This window comes from Oreochromis aureus, linkage group 16 (assembly GCF_013358895.1).
Source record: "Oreochromis aureus strain Israel breed Guangdong linkage group 16, ZZ_aureus, whole genome shotgun sequence".
NCBI classification, from domain to species: Eukaryota; Metazoa; Chordata; class Actinopteri; order Cichliformes; family Cichlidae; genus Oreochromis; species Oreochromis aureus.
The window spans coordinates 16839378-16863476 of NC_052957.1; the positions used below are offsets into that span (position 1 = coordinate 16839378).

The 24099-nt window shown below is 40.0% G+C and overlaps 1 long non-coding RNA gene across 1 annotated transcript in view; it reads right to left on the reverse strand.

The window, feature by feature from the left end:
- Window positions 1–1700: 1700 nt before the first annotated feature.
- The window catches only part of LOC120433727, a 62587-nt gene continuing 40188 nt past the window's right edge, over window positions 1701–24099 (reverse strand). The window contains exons 3-5 of the long non-coding RNA XR_005608719.1: window positions 9231–9305; window positions 1793–1926; window positions 1701–1710 (exon numbers count right to left, since the gene is read on the reverse strand). This is a non-coding gene — a long non-coding RNA (uncharacterized LOC120433727). The remainder of the gene's footprint in view (window positions 1711–1792; window positions 1927–9230; window positions 9306–24099) is intronic.

Consider the following 24099-nt stretch of genomic DNA (forward strand, 5'->3'; position numbering starts at 1 on the left):
ATCACCTCAAAAAACTGCATGCAGTGGCACAGCTCCAGGTGCTCCAGCAAATTGGGCTTCCAATGTGGAATGGATCAAACGTCGGCTCAATATTCATTATTCTCTCTGACTGTGATCTGCTGCAGTTCTGCGAGCGGGTGCGGGTAATTGTGTACCTCATTGTGCACGTGTTTGGACCAAACTTAATCATGATGTCAGGCTGTTAATAAAAGGTTATTAAAGGAACAAAGATCCAGGTTTTACATATGTTAGGCAGGGGAGGTCTCGGGAACTCCTGTCTCAGAGGTAAACATGGGCCCTCATGACAAATGATGCTCATGCTGAGATCAGATAGTTAACAAGAGATCCCCTTATTAACCAGGTCTGCATAGATAATTGGCACTTGAGCCTCACATTTTGAATCTGGCCTGAGTGGTGTCATTTATCAAGAACCTGAGCATGCTGTCAAGGCTCCATAATAAGCTGCAGTAACTGATGAATCAAGATTAAGCACTAGATTGAGAATGAAGGAGGAGAAAATGGGCTTCAGCCATGTTGCAGGGGGCTTTAGCCTAATATTCATAACATTAAAGTGGTGATATTCCTCACAGAGAGGGATTAACACGGTTTGAAAATCTGGTGTGGAAAACAGCTTCAGCCCGACTGCAGCATAAAGAGTATCGCACTGTGCATGGATATGCAGTACCGATAAAGAATCCTCATATATTGTCATATAATAATGTCCCTATATTTTCTCTAGAAATTTCTTTTTTATGAGAAAATGTGTTGTCACATCAGGTTCCATGAAGATTTCCTGCTCTGCGAATTATTTTCTTTATACATATATTACTATATAAATACAGTATGTTGGAGTTATATCTAAATTGTGCATTAACTACCCACCAATGTATTTCACAATTAGCAATTCAAAGTGAAGACACTGTTTGACTCTGCATCACCGTGTCGTGATCTGTGATGCTACTCTGTTACATGCGCTGCACACAAGCGATGACAGTATCTTAAACAAAGGCAGCTCTGTTGGAGAAACCATGTGATGGCACCATTTCTATTAACCCAAATTAACCCAAGCACCTTTTCCTGCATTATATTCTTGAGAAAATAGTAATAATAATATATCAAGTACTCATGTTTCAAAACATATCTGGGGGTGCTGTTAACCCCCCCAAAAATTTTTAATGTTTTTTTTTCTGATAATTTATATGTAAAGTATTACTTTAAAAAAAGAAAAAAGAAGAAGAAAATACTTGACATGACCCAAATGAGATGGTAACAGATCTCGCTGTTGCCTTAGTATCTCATTTTGAGCAAACCGTTTTCGTCACACAATATCATTTTCATCAGCTAAACAACACAGGAGCTCGTTATGGCTATTACACCTGCACAAGTATATGAAGCATAATCATAGCGTAACAATCTAGCCCTTCCCTATCATACCTTTTTAATGTGGTTATGACTGTGTGTCTGAGTGCACATGTGTCTTTCTGTTTATCTCACTGGTGTATAAGTGCAGATAATTACAGATGATGGGCTGGTGATCAGCTGCAGGTATGGGAGCCACCTCAGGCCTTGCCCAGCCTTGCACCTCCACCACTCCCCTGCTCTGTCGGGCATGTTTGGCAGCGTCTTTTTTCCCTGAGTCTCCAGCTGTCCAGTGGGGTGCGCCAAGTCACAGCAGGAGTGCCTGCCTCTCCATCTATGGCCCATCTCTTTCTAGGAGTGTGAGGTGTGTGTATGTGTGTGTGTGTTTTTTAGGGGGGGTGGAGGGGGTCCTCGCTGTACTCGCATTACTCACTAGCAGACGGAGCATGCTGCCAGCACCCAGCATGTCCGCCCACACGCCCCTGCCCTGCCGGTTAGACCTCACGGTTGGAGGAGATGATGGAGAGAATCTGGGATCCTGGAGGGGGGTGGTGGATCCAAAGGAATCTGAGAGACAGAGAAAGACAGACAGAAGCCCAGAAGCTTACCTTCATCCCACAGGCCGATCCTCGGACAGCCCGACCTTAAATGGTAGTCTGAATCTCTCCTTGTTGGGTTTCTTTGCGAGGGAGCAAAAGGGGTGTGAAATGACAGCTGACTTACTTGGTTCTGTATGATCACTTTCACGTATTTCTGTGCTACTGAGTCTACGGGCATCTTTCTTAGCACATAAACTGTAAGATGGTATTCATGCTGAAAGTGCATTTCTAATGAATTATTATTAGGAATACCATTAACACAGTGTAATCTTTTCATAGTTATTTATGGAGTAGATTTGCCAAACTAGCGAAGTCTGAGAAGCACCACGTTCTGCTACATGTCTTTGCAGCATGAGTAGTATGAGTGAGCCCTAACTTACAAAGCAAAGAGGACCACATTTTACATCCACGTTTTCAGTTAAACAGCAAGTCGCGTGTTAAGAAACCTGACTGATGTTAAACTGTAGCAGAATATTTGTAACAACTGGCTGGAAACAATTAAAAAAAAAGTGTTTCGCATTATATTAATCATTAGCCCTGGGCAAAATTTTCAACAATAAATCCTCATCCAAATATAAATAAGTAGAGCTCATTACAACCAGCTGGTATTACTTTCATGTGCCCACAGGGGGCTCTAGTGTACCACAGATTTTACTGCTCAGAATCTGTTAAGTGCAGCTCAGAGACCGAGGCAGTGATTGTGTTGAGGGTAGACCTTTTGAACTGCTACGCTATACGATTGATACAAGCATTAACCAAGCTTATGCACAAACCAGAATATTAGCATGCTGTAACAGTGCAAATTAAATCCAAAATGGGGTAAACAATAGTTAGAAGTGAAAAAAAAAAATTAAAATGTAATATCATGCAGCGTCAAAGAGGTGCAAAAAACTGAAATTTCTGAGTAGATACATACCTTTCCCCAGATCTTTTATATATAAATATATATATAGCTGTGTGTGTGCATGTGTGCGTGCATGTGTGTGCGTATGAAATTCCAAGGAGGTGAACAGTACTTGATGAGCTAGCTCTGGAGACCTCTGAATTTTAATGATGTTGGAGATGATATTGTGTGTCCTTCAGCTTGTTATACTGACACAAGCACTCCATAAATCATCATACCTAGCTATCGTAAAATCAATACCAAACTGCTACCTCAGCGCTAACCCGTAATAAGTTTTTCAGCCATCTAACAGCTTAAACTTTGCTGTAATGCCGTTCGACCTATAGGTTAAGATCAGAGCATGCTTAATTTGTTTTGTAATAGAGACTTTCTAATCCTTAATGAAGCGCCTATTAGGGAGGCTTTTGTTGGCACATTGGTGATCAGTTGGTGGAACAGCCACTGCAATTAAGTTTGAATCTTTGTCCTGGAGCAAAAGAAAAAAAAAAGAAAAAGAAAAGAAAAGAAAAAAAAGGAAAATAAAAAAGTGGGTGGAAAAAAAAAAGGAAAGCTTGAGCGGTCAATAAATGTTAATCCAGTCAGAACTCGTCTGTGCCTTTGAACAGGACTCACGCTGGGTTTTTTTCACATGCACTTGTTTCATCCTTTCCTAAGAGAGGCCATCCCTTAAGGATACTGCCACTGATCCTGAGACCAGACTACCACTCACTAATAAGAGCCCATGTGTAAGCAATATTGTCCACATTAAACACATTATTAGTGAGCTTTGTGTAAGACATAAGCCATAAATACATTCACTGAAATAAACCCAAGACCATAGTTCTTTATGGGAAAGGAGGACTAATGGGGCTGTCATTAGGTTAATAATAATGAAGTTAAAATAAATGTTTTATGGCACAACTTAGGAATTCATTGCTACTTTTTGCCTTGCGCTGAAATTATCGTCACATGTTTTATCCAAAAGCCAAACAAGATGCAAATAAGTGGAGAAATCACAAAATGACAAGCCTCATGTAACCTTCAGGGGTTGTTTTTCTTTTTTTTTTTTTTCAGAATGATAGCTATAACTGGGGCAGCATTTCTGAGACACACAACATATGTAAAAGCCTTTGCACAAGAGAGAAGCCATTGCCACAATTTCTGAAGCGTAAACAGCTTATGAAAGTCAAATGGATATGTGGCATAATCTGACACGGTGAGTCGCCGCTTCAAAAACATCCCTAACAAACCACGAATCCAGACAACAGCGACAATGGTTGCATGTTTTTAAATGCTCCACAGGTGATCGAGTTATAACATCAGCCACCTGAAAGTCAACAAAATTAGCCAGGTATGTAACTAATGAAAGAGGATTAGACCCTCCAAAAAACAAAAAATATATATATTTTTCACGACTGAACTTTCTCTTCATTCTCCAGTGGATATCGTATTTAAAGGCCAACAAGGGTCACCGTACGAAAATCTCAAGTCAGAAAGAAAAGTGACCTGACACCAATATCAGCTCGTGACTCATGTTTTTGTTTTTTGTTTTACTTTTGGCAAGGGGAACACCCGCATACCCGTGGTTTTTTAGAAACACTGAGTTTGGCTGTGATTTACACACAGTAAGAGGTGGTAACCAATTGTCAGAGGTCTTTCTGGCTGGCCCTGAAACATCTGTGTTCAGGGTCTGTTGCTCGTTACACAACAGACAAGACAGCAGTTAAAAATATTTTCCTTAAATGGCAGCAAGAAATAATATCATTTTTAATGTCATTTTAAGTGAAGCTGACACATGTTAACATTATTTTAAAAAATACAGAAAAGGTCTTTATGAAAAGATCTACATACACACAGATACTGAAGTGACTACATCATGCTGTCTGCTGTCTTGTCAAAAATCATTTTTCAAAGATTAATAATTACTGATAAATCTTTATGCCTGAAGGTGAATTTCCCCGTTCTTTGATGCTAACACTTTTTCTGATGCTAATGATATAAATCTCCCAGCCAGGACTGCCACAGTGAGTTTCCAGGCTTAAAGCACAGCTGTGTGTAACATATGATTTTTGTTGGTTTTGTAGGGATTGGTGTATTTTCCAGTTTAAAATGGTGGATTGATGTCATCGGACTATTTTCAGCCAGTATAAATGTTCATCAAACTCAGTTTAAGGATAAAAAAAAAACTAAATATAAATCTGTAATTTATTTTTAAAAAAGGGTTCAAAGAGTTTTGTAATTAGTACTCTTTATAGAAAATCGTTATTAATAATATTTGTTGTTTATTTTTTATATCTGCGGTTGTGCATTTTTTCCCCATTAATTCGCTTTTTTCAAACAGTTTATTTTTCCATAAGAGTTTACCCTTACCATTTCAACCAAGATTAAATTAAAGATTTCCAATATTTGTGAAATTATTTCAACATAGAGGTTTACTGTGACAATGTGACAATTCAGTTTGATTCAGTTTGCAAATGTGGATCTTAAAAAACATAGTTGTGTTTTAATTTGATGGCAGCTTTTCTTTTCTTTTTTTTTGGATTTTGATATTTGAGCTACTGAACTATGCACAATTTCTACCTTGAGGTAAATTTCCACTTTAAGAAAGGACAGTCGCTATATCCACTATGCTTTTTTAACCAGTTTATAGGGAAGGCATAAATTAAAATTCAAGCACGTATGTAGCACTAAAATGCCCTCAAAATGTTTTTTTTTTTTTAAAAATCAATAGTGAACAGTACACCACGCAGCTAGGTGGAGTTTATAATTCTGCAACATCCTCAGTTGCTCATGGAAATGGACCAAGCATCGTGAGCTTACAAAGATGTCGACATGGCGACTTTGCAGCCTTTTTATTTGAATATTGGGGCAAATTGGAGTAGCCTGGTATCTTGCGTGTCTGTCAGCGGCCTCCCATGTGGCTCTGATGGGGCTGTTAGGGACTGGCAAGGCCAAAACAGGGCAGAGAGTGAGGGGGAGAGCAGGATTTACACTTAAGGCCAGAGCTGGGATCCGTCAGTGTGGGCGGATCGGGTCATCTTCAGCATGACCTGCCACCTCTGATGGAGCTCTGAAAAGTGCAATCTGACCCTGCTGCTGAGCAGCCATCTCTCACTGTCACAAGCCTGCGTCATCTGAAGAGAGAGCTTTTACTTTAATTTGGTAATGATCCTTTATTTTTTGCTGTGTGATTGTGCAATTTGTAAATTATGAGCTTATGTACAATGTTGTGCAAGAAGTAAAACGTGAGATCGCGATGATATCTCTAAGCTACAGCAAATGAAAACAAATATCTGTGCGAAAACCATATACAAGCAATGCCTTTTAATTAAATCCACACAGTAGCAGCCGTCGCTTCAGAAAACACAGATGTAGTTTTTCACAATTGTATGATCTGCCAAAAAGTCCAGCCTCGCCCTTTGTTGAGCATCACCAGAGGAAGAAACACGGATAATAAAGGTCTCTTTATGATGAGGCTCCTGCGCACAGAGCCACAAAAAAACTTAAGAAAAAATATCTATCAAGAGGTGGGAATTACATTGCCCTGCGCTGGGGTGGGAAAATGAAGCAGGCATTTCTGAGCTCGCTGGCAACATAACCTTCAGAAACATCCTATTTTTCATTAGAGTTGTGTCAGACAGCTATGCCTTTAATAACATTCATCCCCGTACCAAGGAGAGGATAACTCAAGCTTTAGGCACATAATGAATGGGAGAATGGGCCCTGGCGCTGTTAAGAACAGGAGGGCTTGCCAAACAGGCAGAGCTGCACTGCTGCACTCGTGGCAAGCCTTTCACAGCACGGCATCCTCCTGTATTAACGCCATGCAAATGAACAGTCAGATGCTTCCTGAGGTGGCTCTCTAATGTGGCCCTGTTAATTACTGTCATTAGAGCCGAGGCTAGAAGAAAGGACTAACAAGCCAACTTCCTCATGATCTGTGCATTTGAAAGTCATCTTCGGCGATAAAAACACGTCACAACCCTCTAGTAAGAAAATTGCAAATTGCTAAATTTGCTGACAGAGTGGGAAAAATTTCTGCTGACTCCAAGCAGCCTGCCGGTGATGGATGCATTCTTGACAGAGTCTTGGTGTTTAGACTTAAGAAATAATGAGTATCAATGTCCCAGCCGCGGAATATGCAAAGATGAAAGAGCGCTGTGTGGGTTTAATTAAGGGAAACAGAGGCAGGGTCTGCTTTCAAACAGAGTGACCCAACATGATCAGATTCTTATTGCTGTCATTTTGTGCTGAAATATGGCCAGTAAGGTACAGGCAGCGCTTTAATAACTCCAATGTAATGTCATAGCAAGTCAGTCCAAGACTATTAATGTAGTGCAAATGAAGCCCAGGGATATTTCAGTGCAGCACAACTTGGTTTCAGAAACACAGGTTAATGTGTTCAACATAACATCTGAATAAGGCATGCGCCAGACTCTCTGAATAAGGGCGGTTTTGTTTTAAGAACCGTTGAATTGGTTTTCACTGCATCATTACAACCGCAGGGGGTGTGGGCACTCATTGTTTCCACAGTCAAGTAAAGTATTTTGTTTTACAAATGCCCTCCGGCAATTCACACTCCCTACATCGGGTGGGAGGGAAAAAAAAATGTTTCTCATACTTCAGAGAGCAAACCAAAATATCCTCTATTATGTCTGTGATGCATCAAATCCCTGGTGTGGCCTTGAATTTAGTTTCTCCCCCAAAAACTGGAGGGTGACACGGTCAATATATTCAACACTCAAGGCCACTTCCAGGCTAATATAGAGGACTTTACTCTTCTCCTTCTTTGTTTCACTTTCTCGCTCTCATTCGCTCTTCTGTTTTTCAAACGTCTGCGCTGTTGAGGACAAATCAAAGGCTCTATTTTACTAATGTAACACTGAGCAGACTGTGAGGTGGCTGTGGGGATAATGAGGGACTGCGGAGATGTGAAACAGGCAGGCTGAAATGGATAATTAGGACAGAAAGTTTCTGCAATGCCAATGACACTCTACAGGATATAGGATCATTAAGTTCTATATAAAATCACTGTACGGTGTATCTATATAAAATTGCTCGTCATAGTCATCCTTTTTATTACAACTTTTCATTTCATTACAACCAGGCTCTGTTTAACTTAAGGTGCAGCCCTTACCTCTGTTTTAGAGAAATGTCAGAATGTAGGCACTTTAACTATCTTTATGACTACCTGTGAATATATTTAGCATAATTTCTGCTTTGACCTCCTGGACAAATACAAGGCTGCTTTTCATCCTTTTTTTTTTTTTTTTTTGCACACCTGCCCAGTCTTAGTTATTTTGCAAAGCCATTAGTCTTGTTATGAAATGTAAGTACAGGATGAAAGTTTTGCAGCGCTTGAATTTCAGGACATGCGAATGAAAAGGACATCCTCGCAGGTCCTGCAGTGCTCGGAAATATGATATGAGGGTTTGGTGCAGGCAAACTGGATAATAAGCTGCAATAGCTTGTTAAAAGGTGTTTGAGGGAGATATCATATGTTGCTCTATTATGATTAGATTTCTCCTTGACAATATGAAAAGATCAAATCAATATCTACTGAAATTTTGATGATCCACAAGTCACTCCCACCTCCCCATCCCCCCCAGTCCCTCCTTCCCCAGGCTCTATTGAGAGAACATGATCTGACATCACCACAGTAGCATCAGGCTTTTCTCTGCCACTGTGAAAATATGTAACTTCGATTAGCACGATGCTTAACAAAATGAGCCCCGTTTTGGGTTTGCTCCCAAATCTTGCTGTTTGGGTACTGATGACAGGACCAATTGTGTTCCTCTTTAAAGCAATTCAATTAGGAGTCATTAGTCCTCTGAGTGATTACCAGTGGCCTATCGATAGCAGGAAGGACACACTAATTAAAGGGCATTTAAATGTTTCTCGGTGTAGAGTAATGGGGAGAAACACAGCATTTAAAATGCAGTTTGTAGGAAAATATCCTTGCGCAGCAAATGACCGACATAACATGTTCACTTTGCTCTCTGCAAATTCCCTTTATAGACACATATACGGTAATGGATCCCATGGGAATACTAAAATGTGGTAATACAGCAGTCACCAAGAAGCTACTAGCCCTGCTAAAAAGCAGGTAAACATTCAGATGTGTGCTCATCCACTTTGGAAAAAAATAAAAAAGACAGATAAATAGCAAACTGATGTAAAATGATGGCAGGTATTTATAGTACATATGCCAAACTGAATATTCCTCTGCGAGGGAGGGGTGGATTATCTTTCATTTTTAATTGACTGTCAGTGCTGTGCATCTTTGAATTCATTGTATCAAAGATGGATAGGCACTTTCACTGCCTATCATGAAGTTAATTCCACTCTTAGATGAATTGGAGTGATAACGCTGAAGAAAGGTGACTTACTCGAAATCAGCTTTCCTTTTCCATAATACGCTGCTTTTATTCTTCTGCTTTTACAGGATGTGCTCTGAAAATCATCTGAAATTAAAACAGAGACAATCTGTGTATCAACAAGATGAATACAGAAATGTCTGCCTTTTAAATACACTCTCAAAACTAGCTCATTGTACTCTGAGTGTTATTAAACAAATTAAGCGCTTCAGCATTGGCACAGGTCGCAGAATCATGCTTAATATACACATGCATTTCCATAGACTCATCAACTACAAAATAAGGACACTGCAGCTCCACAGTGTTGAGAGGACTGCTTTGTGTTAACATAGCGAGAAAGATATTGATTAAAGTATGATAAGAAAAAGCTCCAGTCCCAGGGCAGAGCCTCCACAGTTATGATTAAATAGGGTGCACAGAGATAGGACCTATATCTCACACACAAGCCAACCTTGTGCATCTATATACAGCATATGAGCTAATCCTAAAAATAGCTGTTTTCACATTAAAGAAAATAGCGTCTATTACAGCACCTTACTTTGGGATCAACTTTGGGTCATAACTTGTCTGTGGAATAAGACGACAACTGAAATGATGAAATCCAAACCCTTGAAAAGATTTCTAAAAGGTTAGTATACTAAAATACTACTCTGAAATTTAAAATAACTGTTAATAAACTAGTGTTGTGTTACAGATGGTGAGCATCTGCACAATCATTAGCAACAGAGAGAAGAATTTCCAGGCATATTAAAGACTGCAGCAATGGACATCACTCTGCTGTTGGTTTTCTGAGATGACCTCAATTCACGTAAATGTTTATGTTACCAAACATTTAATTTAGTAGAACTTGCATATGATAATTGATCTCAGACTAACATGTAATATTATATTACATATTTTGGAATGATATTTCAGAGGGCGTCCCACAAATGCCGTCAATATGATTTAAAATCTTCCTAAACTTTTGCATACGTGCACATTTGTTGTGATGAAATTGCTGAGGCTCAGCTTCATAATCAAAATATAATTATGTTTAACTATTATGTATAACACACCAACATGCATCTAACACTGGTGTATAAAATCTTAAATTGAAGTAAAGAGTTTGAATAAATATGAAAGTTTGGTTATTGTGATCTGATCAAGCCGACAAAAGTTGTGTCACTGTCTAAGAATAAACTCTTATAAGCTACTGCATGAGCACTGATGCTGTAAAGTTCACACCAGTATGGTCCATTAAGTATTATCATACTGAATCTCCTGCAAAATATTTTGTAGAGGATTAAAATATATTAAAATGCACCTGTAATTTGCACAACCTAATGACAGCAGGTATGCTAAAAGAAACCGTTTGAAGTAAAAATGAAAAATATTAATAATTAGCAACTCATGCTACCTGAAATACTTTGTTCAATCGTGGCAGGTTTAAGCTTTATACAGTGATGTGTATACTTTGCTACACAAGCCCTGATCTGTCATGCTGCTCAGTCCCTCTTATATTCTTCCCTTTTTTGGTGGGGATTACAGGAAAAACAGGGAAGAATTTAAGTGCTTGTCTATGGATTTGGTCGACACTTTACATAATATCTCGAATCTGCAACCTGAATACAGCAAACAGTCTTCAACTGCCAATGAGCAAGGAGAGAACAAGGTATAGTTTCCAGATTTCCTTTGTAATAACATAAAGCCTTGTTGTTATTTTGTGTAAAACGTATTACTTATATCACTATAACATGAAAAAAATGCATCCTAACTGCATTCCCTGGCTTTAGCTACACAGCTGAAATAACTGTGAAAAATGTCCCCTTGGTCTGACTTTTATTCCTCACCTTATTCCCAATGTCATTCATTTGCCACTGAAGGTAACAAGCCTTTTCCACTCGGTGCTCTGTAACGGCAGACCTTTAATAGCCATTTCCCGGTGTGGCGAGGGGAGAGAGGGGGAACATGTTTATTTGTGTGTCTGCACATGCTTCTCCAGCGATTCTCTCTGCTCCACTCACCCAGCTGCTGGCTGGAGGAGTGATTCATGGGCCTGACAGATGCCTGGTGCAGCTGGATCTGTCCTTGATCATCCCAAAAGCCTGGACAGCACTGTCATTCACCATTGCCCAAATTATCTCTGTATTGACTGCAGAACCCTCTGTGACAGCACTGTAATGGCTAATTACCCAGGATGCTTTGGGTACTTTTAAACCCCAGAGTGTTCTCTTGCTGTCTTGCCATGCTGCTGCTAGCGTATCGTGTCGTTGTGAGGGCCACTGTTTTCTCTAACCCCACCTGAGCACCACAGCCCGAGGATCCCAATGCAAAATGTCAAGAGAAACGAAGAAATAATATCCTCTTTTCCCTAATATACGATATCAAAGTAACAGCAGTGTCAGTGAGAGACACGCACGCAGAGTTTCACAGAGGGAACAGAACATAAAGTACTGTTTATGGTTTGTCTATTTCTCTATCCTTCTCTGCATGTCAGGGGAATTGCATTGTGAAACACACACAGTTAATTATCAAAATCTGTCTCAAGATGTTAGAAAAATTGCCTAGCTCTTCCTCAGCATGTAAATACTGAAAAAGATAAACATGAATAATTGCCAGAAGTTTTCATTACCAAGAAGTCGGCATACTAATCTACAATTCTAAACCCGCAATGTTACTTCAGACTTTGAGTTGCACTTCAGGAGGAAGCTGACAGAGAGAAGTGAAAGGAAATGAACGGAGAGACAGAAAGAGAGAAGGAGAAGGTGAGGGAATAGAGGGTACAAAATCCCATCCTGACTGTTAGAGAAGATGATGAGGTCCCCTGAGAATGGACAGAGTAGAGAGGGAGCAGCTTTTCCTCACAAAGATTCTAGTAATTTGCCACATCCTGTCCGCACACCAGGCATGGAAGCCACTCTGTCCTTAATTACCAGGATAACAAACCCATCCCCTCCCTGCTCCTCATTGTCCTGTTCTCCTCACAGTACCCCCCCTCCTTGGGCAACGCCATCACCTCCCAGGCTTCCTACGCTCTTCCTTCCAATCAGTATAAATGAATGGCCTTTGCTGCTGTTTGCCATGAGTGGATGGATGGACACCAAATAAAGTGACAAAAGCTGAAGGAACGACTGTCTGAGTTAGCAGCTCTGTGCTTGACTGGCAGAGACATTATAGTCACAGAAAGGCCTCACTGGGATAAAGGAGCTGTTTACAGGTAAATCATCCTAATAAACTGTCAATAATACAAAATCATTCCTTACATCATCACAGTGATATTTTTGCAACACAAAATTTATGCTCTCTTGCTTCAAGTATCCAGAAATTATATTAAATAAACATTCAAATCTACACTGCATGACACTGCAAACAGCGCGGCTTGTAAGGACATCACCGTCAGGAAACGACCAGCGTATAGAGGCCGTGGCCTCTCCGTCTAGCCGTTGTCTGTCACCTCCAAGATGGCGCCGTGTCTGCTTCGGCTTTATTTGCATTGGCATTTTGCATACGTCTGCGTTGCTGCATGAATCCTGACTACGCAGCATCAAAACAAAGGGGGAGAACCAGGCGTGACACTACAGTCCTGCCTTGCTACATACAGATACATTCAGCTCAGAGGGAATGACAAGGCTGTATTAGTGCAGTGTTTGTACGCCTTTTCAGTGAACAGGCAGTGGGAGGGTCTGATATTCCTGGGGGTGAAGGGGTTAGAGGGGTGTGTGTGTCTGTGTTACCAGTCACCTGCTGCTAAATCCTATTAGCAAGGCCTGGGGGTTAAACCAACCATCACCATTAAAGGCCTGTCAGGGGAAAGCCCACAAATAATAGGGCTGATCGCTACAACTGACAAATAATTAGGTGCTTTGATAGAGGATAATCAATTAGAGATAATAGGAACAGGCTTGACATTCTGAGATGTACCAGAAAGAGGGAAATAGTAAGAAAGACAGCAACAAAACATTGATGAGAAATTAGATTTAAGGTTTTTATTAATGTTAAACCTTATTTTTAAAGGAGTACAGATCAAAATCTAAGAAAGAGAATTACATGGCCAATCAGTCAGTGATTATTTTCTGGACTAATTATTAATTTGATGTGGTCTTGGAAACAATAATAAATGGTCTGTAGCAGTATCCCGAAGCCCAAGGCACACTCATGTAACTGCCATGTTTGAACAGTCCCAGATACTAAATTTAGTGACCCATTAGACTGAGAAAAGAAGCAAATCCTCACAAATGAAAAGCTGCTGACATTTTTTACTTTGAAAGTTACTTACTGATTATCATAATAGTAGCAGATAATTTTTCTGTCACTTGGATAATCAACTAATTGACACATTACTCACTCTAAAATGCTATTTTACTTAATTTTTTGCAAGATAATGATGTAAGCACTATAATACATACACAAAATCTTTACTACTGTTTGCGCGCAATGATCCGAAAAATAAACCCATTCCTATTTTAACCTCTAGCGCTTCAAATATGTGCATTCTAGATGCTAACAGGGGAAAATGGGCTGAGGTAACATTTGGTTCAGCTAAAACCTAACTGGCTAAAATGTAGCTTTGCTTCTATCTTTTTGAAACTGCAACAGATTCTTGTACTTAGTTAAATAACACAGCTGTATTCAGACTGCATGTCTTTGAGCACAGAGCGAACGGTCGTCTTCACCAAGGACAACAGAGCGTGTGGTTCTAGGTCTCACCGCCTGTAGGTGAGGAGTACAAGTCAATATCCTAAAGCTGATATAGTTCAAGGATTAAAGCGTCTGCCTAAATATTTCCATATGTTTGTTAACATAAGGGAAAAGGAGGTGAGAAAAAACTGGCAAAGCTAGTGTTAAATGAGATGAGAAGTGACAGTTTACATTTCCAGCCACAATTAACACGTTGATGGCGTTTTTCGCCGGGCCCCTCACAGTGATAATGCCTGTTGTCAAATCTGTTTAGCACGCCAAATCTCCTGGAGCCTTCAGCTAGGCAGCAAGCTTTTGACAGATTGAAGGTTCAGAGATAGGCTATCATGACAGATGGAAGCTGGCATCGATGTTCAGCTCTCGCCAATCACAGGGGACCTGCCCCCCTTATTCTGCGGGGCGCAGCTCCGCAACCTTCCCCCCTCTGATGGGAGCAGGGGATGGCATTGTTAAGCAGTGCATCTGTGAGACTCAGTCTCCTCTGATGGAAGCATAAGGCAAAGAGCTCTCAAGCAAAAGACGGCCACTGCTGTAAGCGCATTTCAGATATGATGGGAGGCTAGCTCCAGGGAATTGTGGAAAAGAAAAACTTTGAAACATTTTGAGGAGCAGAGGAGGACCCAGGAGAGAAAAGAGCGACTGCAGCAAGCCTCAGCTATTCAGTAATGCCATCATTAAATTTGATTATTACCTAAATGCTGGCAAATGCTCTGCAGTCACACCACAGTGGAGTTTGACAGAAACATTTACTTGATCACTCTTTATATCTGATTAGTGGAATGACATTTTTCTCATGACCAACAGAATCACACCTGTTAAATACTCAATACTGAGAAGGGAAATCAATTTAGATAGCCTTGGCTTGTGTATAAAGTCCTCCTTAGAACTCATACTACAGTATGATTACCCTTAATGAGATCCATCTGAAACAGTGGCACAGGAGAAACTCATTAAACTGAGCTTGTTCTAATCAGACAGGCTTATATGGATTTTGCAGACATCAGAAATTGTTCTGAAAAAGAAAAATACACCAGGGCCTCTGAAACAGAAGAGGGGATCTGATAATTAAGTATCTGCCATGCGCTGATGATATCACGAGTGTTAATGATCACTATAATGACAGTTCACGCAGCACCCAGTTGATTTACAATACACCTACTGCGAGGCACCACTGCGACAGCCACTGCAGCAAACACACCCAAGTGAAAACAGTTTAGTATAGATTAAAACGACATAAGTTAGATCTAATAGGCGCTCTTAGGGAAAAGAATTAAATGCTTACTTGCACTAAAAAAATGTCCATAGGTAGACAAGTTTGAGATGCAGCGTTGTTGGTTTACTTGCTGGCAGGCAGCCCTCTAAGTTGTTTGGTCTCTCCCTCCCTGTTTAGGCGAACACATTGTTGATTCAGACCCATCATGTTGAGGCTTGAGGTCACCCTGTCTCAGGCTTGGCTAGTTAGCAGCAGCCCACCTGATGGCCCAGAGGAAATCACAGCAGCCGCACTCACAGGAGAGGGCCTGACAGCCAGGCCCCGCACCAGAGAGAGGGGTCCAGCTAAGGGGGTGGAGAGAGGTGGGTCAGTATGGGGGGAGGGAGAAAAAACAAGGAGAGGGTTCTGAAAAGGGGGGAGGTTGGGGGCTTCAAAAGCAGGGAGGGATGAGACATAGCTAAAGAGGGCGCGATAGTGAGTCCTGTTATGGTCACGGCTGTATTAAGGCTGGTAAACGTACAGCATGAAAGAAAGGAAACAGGGCTTGATAAAGTGAGTGAGGCTACCTTACTGGGTGGTACACTGTAGAAGAAAAACAGAGATGAGAAGAGAAGAAGACAGCTCTTGGGTTAAGTTGTATGAGAAGAAGAGGAAGGTCCAGTCTGCGTAAGAGAGTGATGGGGATCCTCATTCACAAAGATGGATGGCTCAAATTTGGGGGGGAGGGAGAGGGATTTCTTTCCAGCATTATATATGGATCTATACAGGGAGTTGGTCAAGTGGTCTAGTTGTCTAGTTTTTCCAACATCTAACAGCAGTTTCTGTTCAAGCAGAAGCAAAACTGCACTGTGTAAATGAAGTGAGGCATCAGTGTAAGCTATCCTGGGGCAGTGATGCTGCTCTTGCAGAGAAAACGTTGGCTGTAAAATGCTGTGATGAACAGCAGACATTTCCAGTTCACAAGACTCCCAGTCTCTCCTGAGAGTCTGCTTCATCCCTATTATAGCCAATAATAGCCCATTGTAGTCAAATGCTCTTTCTCTTCACTGTGACTGAATGAGGACACATTATTTACCGAGAGGAGACAACGCTAATACACGGCTGCAGAAAACTGCTGACAGGAAGAGGGCAAAAATCATAGGTTTTCCCTCCTAGAGGACGTTGCACTTCTTTTATATTTATAGTTATGTTTAATAGCATCCCACAGTCTGCCAATACACCTCCAGACAACCTCCACAGTCGCTTTCTCATTGCCGGTTCAACTACAAGATGTTGGATCTGAGGAGATCAATACTTTTTTTCCTCCTCCATTTCTACAGTAGGAGTGCATTGACACTGATGAGGTCAATCAGTGACATATGAAAGTAAAGACATGTCTTCAAGGTGGTAAAACCTGCATACCTTTTATGACCAGGTTAAAAAAGAAAAGACAGGATTTTAAAGGTTAAAGATACAAAATTAGACTTACAAGGCCTATAATTTCAAATTCTATGATATACATATAGGAACATAACTTAAATGTATGATTGCAGTTTGCACACATAATGAGCAGGGACAAATTAAAATGTGAAAAAAAGAACTAATTAAATGAGTCCTTTAATACTCATTAAAAGATCATCTCAATGGATAAAACTCCTTTTTTTTCTGGAGCATGCCAGCAGGGCAATAACTGCAAAATGCAGATCAAATCTTCACTGTATTCATCACTCAATACCGTTTCTTTAGGTTTCCGTTTTGTGCTTATGTCTAAAGGCATCTGAGACAAATGCCTCACCACAAAGTCATACACCATTAATGCAGTCAGTGGTGCTGCAGCCTCAGAATCTTATTATCTTAGTTGGTTCAGCCTCATTAGCTGTTCTATGCATATTAATGGGTGGGAAATGGAAAACTATACCCCATTTAAGAACAAAACATGCTCAAAGTACTGGCTGCTTCTAGGTTATAGGACATAACTCACTCCGCAAATTGCTATCATCGGGCTCCTGGCAGAAACCTGCTGTTTTCTTTACCCAAAAGCCCCTTGTTCCCTCGCAGAGACAGAGTTTCATTAACCTGCACTGCATTCAGATGCCATTATGGCTCTAATTATGGCGCATGCTCTTATGAAGAACTGCCTGGGTTCTTGGAGACTTTTATGTCCAGCTGTCCTGTCACCAAGGCCAGGGTCATCTCCACTGCTGCCGAAGATACAGACAGAGACGATGTGCTAATCTCTGATGCATTGAAGCTGGCTTTGTAGACTTATGCAGGCTTATCTATCATGGTCACGACTGCATTAGACATAAGACCTTAAGTTTGTAGGCACTGAAGCACAAAGAGGAGCAAATTAAATTCTTCTCATCTACCTCTTCAGCTGTGTCCAGATTGCATCAGTCAAAAAAAGAGGATCTCTTGAGGATAAAACTGGCACCTAGCAGTTCAGGGGTAAGTCTTTGTCTTATGTTTGTTCTCCATAATAAAAAGAAATTCTTGTTATATATTTTATCTATCTCCATTTAATTATTAGCAAAGCAACCAAACTGCAGCTTTTTATCATTCTAGCCTCAGCACATCTGCCAACACACCAATGGAGACCTTAGCTTGGGAAACAAATAAAACCTCTGTCCAGTGTCTCATTATCCATGAAACTATCTTCTTGGCTTCCTCTGTCTAATCAAAGAGAAAGGAAACACAGGAACAAGCTGAAAAATTCCAACATGAGGGAGCCTGAAATAGTTCCCTCAGCATTGAGCATTGCTCACTCACAGCAGATAGCGAAGGTAAGGAGATCCTTTGGCAGGTGCTTTGGGCTGTCAGAGCTGTAGATGAGCTCTGCTGCTGGATAACATCTTGCCAAATGCTCGAAGCTTGTCAGTTAACAGTCTGCCAGAAAAAAAAGGTGGACAGTTACTAACCTCTCAAAGAAAAGACAAAGGCCGAAGGTAAGTTCTGAGCAATAAAAAGAAAGTTTAGACTTTCTTGAGAAAAATAATTAGCAGTATTTTACACTGATTAAATTCAAGATAAAATAGTTCGATGGTTTTAAAGGAAAAGATCCAAGGAGAGTTTTTAAAAGTTTTTCATCAATGTTTTTAACAATCAACAAGACATATGGCAGTTACAACCTTGTTTCGAAACACATTAAGACACTTTGTAAAACATGACCGGCATATGTAACTGAAAATGATGTAAAGACAACGTATAAAACATTGAAAAATATATGGTTATTTTGGATGTGACATCAGAAACTGATAAGAGTAGGTCCACCTCTGTGTTTCATCACCTCTTTTTTTAAAAGCATCTATAAGCATTCAAGAACTAACTTGATCGTCTGAAAGGATTTCAGCTGCTCAACATTTCAAGGCCTTATCGTTTTCGTCATTTTAATACTAAATATTTAAAAAATAGTTGACATATCTGAACTGCCGGGTGAACAGTGGAGCAACCAGACTCTTTCATTATCAAGAAATGTTGATGTTAAGAGTGCAGAATATGGTCTCAATTTGCTTAGCTGAAGTAGCATCATCTGGAAAGGCACCAAAGTTGCTCCAAAAGGTGTAAATATCATTTGGCATTAAAGGTACCTTCACAGATGTATAAATTACTCATACCATGTGCACTAACACACCCCTACATCATCACGCATGCTGGCTTTTGAACTGTGTGCTGATAACAAGCCGGAAGGCCTCTCCTATTTTCAATTTTCAATTTTTGATTCTCAGACCACAGGACAATTTAGCACGCCTCAGTCGATCTTAAATTAGCTCATATCCAGAGAAGGCATTTCTGGATCTTGTTTATTTATCTCTTTTTTTTTGTATAGTAAAGTTTTTAAGTGAATCTACAGAGGCGATGACAAGCTTTGTTTGCATTTAAGCATTGCATAAATCGCTCAATCAAGACATGCTACGTTTACTTTATTTCAAACAATGTTAGTATAAAAGGGTTCTCTGGAGACCTGTTAGTAACATAAGCCATAAGACAATGATGCAGTTTGACAATGAAACACAAAGAAAATTAGCCCTATCACTTCAGTGATATGGAATTTAGCAAGGAACATGCAGTCATACCTTTCCAAGCGCTGCTGTTCTGTTGCTTGCAGTATGTAAAAGGTTTGAGTGCAATGTCTGCTGTTTATACACATATACAGTGCTTACTAGGAATTTTAATACAGTTTAATTTTTTTTAAATGTATGACTGAAAGAAAAAAAATGAACTCATGAATCTTCCATAAGACTGAAAAAAAAAGTTGCCCACTGTAACGTACCACAATTTTATAACATGTTTGTATAGAGTTCATTGGATTGGATTTTTAAACACCATGATACCTATAACGTTTGTTATAATAAGTCTAATTATTGAAAATTAACAAATAAATTAGTAATGTAAATAATCACAATTGACATTTTTGCTGATAACCTATTGTGACCGAAAATGTATGCCACTTAATCACTATGATTTCATGACTAAAACAATGAATCTGACTTATTGATCTCTTTGTATCGAGCCTCATGGGGAAGCAGATCTCAAGTGCTGAGTGTTATATTTCGAGATTAACTGATAGATCTCTAAGTCACTCCAGCTTCTTAACTTCAATGATACTCTATTTAAGAGTGTCAGTTTAAGAACAAGGTTTTGTAAGAGGATATCTTTCTGTGGATTTGCATGACTAATAGACAAACAATCTGAATTAATGTGACCTTATGATTGAAAACACAGTTGAAGTCTATGCATTTGCAAAGTGCAACGCTAATTCCAATAAGCCCTTTTCCTATCTAAATAATTTTGCTTTAATTATAACAATGAGCCACAGTTAGATAAATAAATAACTTCACTGTCCTCCCTGGAATTGTGCTGATGCGGAGGCCTGCCTAGGCATTATAAACCTAATTAGCAGAAGATTACTATGCAGTGTGCAAGGCTGTGGTCCAGAAAGACATCATTAGGTCTTCTGATGGGGATATGCCTTCAGCACATTGATTGTTTTTCGCTCCAAGAACAATGCAGATTGCAGACTTTATAATTGGGCTTTCAGGTCACTTGTGACTTCACTTCTACTATGTGTGGCTGATGATCCCCATTCAAACAAAAGAAGCTGATAACAAAAACACATTCCCACCAAGCTCATGGAATTAGTAGAATGTCCATGGATTGTAAAGCAAACCATAAAACTCAAAGAACAGCATAACTATTCAACAGAAACAGATGAAGTCAGATATTCTTAGCGCAATGACATTGGTACTGCTTGACCTAGTTCAATCTTGAATGAAAAAATCTATACCAATAATACTCAATATAAATACGTGTTTATGTATTAACACCAGTTACCACATGTTAGAATGTAAAGGTAACTTAGAAAAAAAAAGGTGAATGTGAGCTGATCGTGTCAACAGACCGAGAGGCCACTGGAGACAAAGAGATGATGTCCAAATCACTACCATGGATGGATCTGTCGTTTAGTAAAGAGGGTGACTAAAGTTGACAAAAGGATTGCTGTAGGCTCCAGCCCCGCTATGATCCAAAATTGAATAAGAGGAAGAGAATGGATGGATGATGAATTGTTGAGATATTTGTTTACTATAGCAAGTGACCATGACAGTATTACTAAAAGTTAATCCTCCGGAGGAATCCCGAGGTGTTTTGGGCTCACTAGTGGTCTGACCCAGATGTCCAAACTCTTCTGCCGTTCCCAACTACCAAGAGCTTATGATTGGGTAGAATATAGACTGAGTGGCAAATGAAGAGATTTGCTTCTAATCTAAGCTCTCCTTTTTAAAGTCAGCTGTCAGCTGCAATGGGTAAATCACTGCCAATACTTCACTGCTGTCAAAGTTCATTTTACTTTTACTTCACAGGACCATGTGGTTCTTGAAAACCTTCACTGAAACTGAGTCCCAGCTCAATGGAGGAAATTCACTATATTCTAAGAGACTATTACAGCTTCAAAACTGGTGTGGGTGATTTCAGTATGAACTAAGCAAAACAAAATCTTGTTAAAGTCATTGAAATGGAAACCATATACTCTATGAATCCCACAAGACAAAGGAAGGCAAGCAGAGGGATATATACTCAAATATGCAGTAAATACCTAAATAAATACAAAGATAGTTGTTGAAAATTAAGTATACCAAAATTCTTCCAGAAGTATGTCTCAAAACTTAGCAGCAATCTTCGTACCACTTCTAGGCAGTTATTTTGACACCCCTATCTAAATGAATGGCACAAAACATAACTTTAATTACTGTAACATTAAGGTACATGTACAGAATCATTAGCCAAAATCCTTACAACATTTGCCCCAAATTTAAATCTAGAAAGCTTTTCTTCCACCAGATTGTAATTATGCTATACATACCCTAATGTACTGAACACTGTGATCAACACTGAACAAATTCCACAGGACATCAATTTATGAATAAAGAAATAAAGGGAATATGTGATAGATAATATATGAATAAAAAAACAATATAATAAAATTATGCCAAAATTACTAAATACAAGTATGAAAATACCAAGGAATCTTAAATTTTTTTGCAGTACCAACAATGTGGACACCGAAAACAAATATGCTTAGGTAAAGTAGGCTATGCTTGGTAAAAGCAGCCTGGGCCATGCCCTGCCTCCCTTTGGTAAGTTTTCCTTTTCTTTCTGGGTGATCCTGAGGGGTTCCCAGGACGTATGAGACATATAATCTCCCTATGGGGTTCTGGGTCAACCCAGGGATATCCTCCTAGGTGTGCCCAAAAAAGGAGTTATCCTAACCTTGGCTGGAAACTGGAAACAATTTTTAAAGGTGAGTATCTGGTAACCAGGCCTGTACTCATGGGACTTGGTCAAGCACAGCCCAACAAATAGGGTGGTGCCCTGTGAGTCCACCATTTGGCCAAGGATTCAGGTTGGATGCAGTGTAAGTTGTGCGACAGGCGAAAGCAGGGGCCTGTGCCTGCTGACCCTGAGTATCACAGACACATATGACAGTAAAGTTAACCATCAAGCTTTGGCATAAGCTACACTACAATACCAATGTGGAAATCCATCGGCTAGTCTGCTGACTGACCCTACCTTCAAGTAGTGCCAGTGGGTATCCAAGACTTCCTGTTCAATCTAATAGTCAATTTTAAAAAAAGTTAACAGCAATAGCCAGAATCACTCTTGTTCTCCACACAGACTATTTAGTTACAAGCAACCAAAGCTTGCTCATTGATTGCTTAACAGAATTCAGATTACAAGCAGAGTACAAACATTAGTACTCCAAATACACAACACTAAGTACATTTAAATGCAGTTTGACTGTAGTTTATTAAGGACAGTTTGTTGTACACCAATCAGGCACAACATTATGACCACTGACTGGTAAAGTGAGTAACACTGATATATCTTTTCATCATGGCACCTCACGGAGCAAGTGACCATTTTGTCCTCAAAGCTGTTAGGAGCGGGAAAAATGGGCAAGTGTAAGGATTTTAGCAAGTCTGACAAAGCCCAGATTGTGATGGTTAGGGTGGAGACTGGTCCATGTGGTCCGATACAAGAGACGAGCTACAGTAGCTCAAATTGTCTAAAAAGTTCATGCTGGCGCGCAGTTTGTTGTGTATGGAGCTGCATGGGTGCAGACTAGTCAGGGTGTTCATGCTGACCTTGTCAACTGCCGAAAGTGCCAACAATGGGCATCTGAGCATCAGAACTGGACCACAGAGCAATAGAAGAAGGTGGCCTGTCTGATGAATCACATTTTCTTTTACATTACATGGATGGCTGGGTGTGTCGCTTACCTGAGGAACACCTGGTGCCAGGATGAACTATGGAAAATTGGCAAGCTGGTGGAGGCAGTGTGATACTTTGGGCACTGTTTTTCTGGTAAACCTTGGATCCTGCCATCCACATTGATGTTACTTTGATACGTATCACCTACCCAAGCATTCTTACAGACCATGTACGGTGACAGGTATGGTTTAAGGCATTAGGGAAACATTTTTTTCCTGATGGCCGTGGCCTCTTTCAGCAGGATATTGTGCCCTGGTACAAAGCAAAATGGTTCAGAAATTGCTTGAGGAGCACAATAATGTTTGAGGTGTGACTTGGCTTCCCAATTTCCCAGGTCTTTATCCAATTTATTTATCCAAAGACGTGCGCAACAAACAAGTCTATCTATGGAGGCCCAACCTCACAACTTAAAAAACAAACAAAAGCAGCTGATAAGAAAAAGTAGATGTTAGCAAAAGGAAATTCTTTCGCTAACATCTTGGTGCCAGATACAAAAGCACACATTCAGGGATCTGGTGGAGTCCATGCCTCGACGGGTAAGGACCAACACATTATTAGGTAGCTGGTTATAGCGTTATGCCTGATCGGTGTAAGTATTGGTAAGAAAATTAGACTAGAAAGAAAAGCACTTACTCACATACTTCTTTAAATATTATCAGTGAAACAAGAGCTGGCCCTAAGATTCAAGCTTGGTTTCAGGTTTAAAAATAACCTCAGCCTCACCATAGGAATGATATTGTTACAAACTAATTTTCAGCTCAAGAAGCCCATTCTTCCCAGTCACAACTCTCTAGATTTCTCCTTCATTAGTCACATAAGCACAGAGGTCCCCCAGAAGAACTATGTGATCCCCATGTGATGCCCTCTCCAGGTGCCTGTGATGCCAGACTTACATTTGTATATATTCATCCTGCTTTGATTTATGCACTTCCTTCCTGCTGTAGGTCAAAAAAGCAGTTTTAAAACCAAAAGTTTCAATGTCTGAGGCATCAAAATGAATGTCAGGATAACATAGTCATACTCAGATTTACACTTTAGGGTTTTAAGGTCATAAGAATGAAAAAATATAACTATAAATATTCTAATGCTCTCTTCTGCTTGAGTTGCGCTTTGTTTGCTTACTTTGCATTCCTCTATCTGTGTTCATAAGAGAGAATGTTTAATCAGCTTTGCTTGCTGCCCTCCTAGCTGGACTCACCCATCGTATGTCTGTCTCCTGTACCTCGTTCTCTCTGGCTGCCGTTT